This window comes from Penaeus monodon, chromosome 13 (assembly GCF_015228065.2).
Source record: "Penaeus monodon isolate SGIC_2016 chromosome 13, NSTDA_Pmon_1, whole genome shotgun sequence".
NCBI classification, from domain to species: Eukaryota; Metazoa; Arthropoda; class Malacostraca; order Decapoda; family Penaeidae; genus Penaeus; species Penaeus monodon.
Genome location: NC_051398.1, coordinates 3,582,438 through 3,584,329, shown reverse-complemented (window position 1 = coordinate 3,584,329; position 1,892 = coordinate 3,582,438). Strand labels below are relative to the sequence as shown.

Here is a 1,892-nt window from a genome sequence, read left to right as displayed (position 1 = left end):
GTTTTGGGATGTCGGGTGTCAGTTAAAAGTCAGTGCTGGGGTATGAGCGGGAGGTGGCAGATGCAAATATATATACATATATATATTTTTTAGCAGCAGTGCAATATCTCTCGTGTTATCTGAAACATCTTTCACAAATGTTAATCTTCAGAATATCGTAATTTTGTTTATTGTAAATATGGTTTACTGTGTTTTCTTCCTTTTCTTTTGTTATCCCAAAGATATTTAACAAATATGTATATACTATTGATTCTCCCTTCTACTACGTTTCCCAAAAGACCTAATTGCTATCTTCAGCATAAACCTTTGTTTATCGCAAATACATCTTATCACCGATTATCTTAAATATACCTTACTATTATTATACTGAGTGTATTTAACCAGGGACAGACCAAGCCACGAAAAAAATATATAACACACGGGCCTCAAGGTGTAAGCAAAGGTAATCTTTAAATCGCTGAGGTGTCGGCACTATGTACAAATTACGAGTGTTATGCCATAGTATGAAAAGATAACAAGCGCACAGTACGTTAGCTGTCAGCCGAGTGTCAGATGTGAAATTAAAAGGGAGACTGAAGGTGTCAGAGAGGTATATGTATCCTGGCCCCTATAGAACGTAGCCTGCCAGTGTTATCTTAGATGTATATTACAATATACTCTGAATAAATTATAGTAGCATTATATCAAGGTATGGCAGTATAATCTAGGGACGTCAGGTGCCAGATGAATGTCAGTTATAAAGGATTAGATGCGATTCGTTTAATTTTAAAAACAATACATAGCCAACCAGTGTTAAATGGAATCACGATGAAACTACCATTAGGAGTCAGGTGTCAGTTAAATGTCAGCTCGGAGAGATCGATGGTGCATGGGACGTGTCAGGGATTTCAACCTGTAATAGACAAAGTCAGCTCTTATAGTGTTAGGAAAAGGGATGTACTAAAATCACACACACACACACAAAATATGTAGAATGGACGTCAGCTGTCAGCCAAATGACTAAACTGAGGGAGTATATATACACGTTGAAATATGTTATTGGGAATGCCTTACACACACACACACACACACACACACACAAACAGATATATCAATGTATCTATCTATCTATCTATCTATATATCACCTACGTCATCCCAAAGCACAACAAAACCGAACCCATAGACGTCACGTGTCAGCCCACTGTCAGCTGAGAGGACGATATGTGGGGTGGGTGGGGGTAGGGGTAGGGAGGACAATAGTGTGTTGTGAGGAGGTAAGGAAGGGATAGATGGAGAGGGAGACGCTGAGGGGGAAGGGGAGGGATAGGCGGAGAGGGAGAGGGGAGAGAAAAGGGGAGGAAAGGGAGGGAAGAGGGGAGGGAGAAAGAGAGGAAAGAGAGGGAGGAGGGGAGGGAGAAGGAGAGGGGAGGGAGGAGGAGAGAGAGGAGTGAGGAGAGGAAGAGGAGGAGGGGCGAGTTGAGGGAGAAGGAGAGGGAGAAGAGGAATGGCGAGTTGAGGGAGAGGGAGAAGGAGAGGGAGAGAGAGAGGGGGAGGGGAGGAAGAGGAGAGGGAGAGAGTCCATGGCGCGTGCTCGTCCTGTTCGTGAGCTCAGGGGGTCGAGCCGCGTGTCGGGAAGCTCTCGGCGGCGAAACCAGTGCACGGATGGACTAGCTATACAACGCAAGGCCCGTCCCTCACCTGCTCGTACTGTTGTGAATCGTATATTTCTCCTTTTTAATCGAATTCTGTATCATCAATCATTATTTCTGATATTCGTAAACGCCGAAGGACCACAGTGCTGCGTGATCTCCGTCGAGAGATGTGGGAGTTCTACGTCTTACATATTTCTTCGTTATAGAAATCGATCGTCTGTTGTTTTCATGACGTCACATGCATGACCTTCATTCTGGA

At 43.9% G+C, this 1,892-nt stretch overlaps 1 protein-coding gene across 1 annotated transcript in view; it reads left to right on the top strand.

Moving 5' to 3' along the window:
- Window positions 1–1,656: 1,656 nt before the first annotated feature.
- Window positions 1,657–1,892, top strand: part of LOC119580029 (paramyosin-like) — a 28,661-nt gene continuing 28,425 nt past the window's right edge. Inside the window, exon 1 of the mRNA XM_037927884.1 lies at window positions 1,657–1,892. This exon is cut by the window's right edge and continues 90 nt beyond it. The gene's annotated coding sequence lies outside the window, so the exon portion shown is untranslated.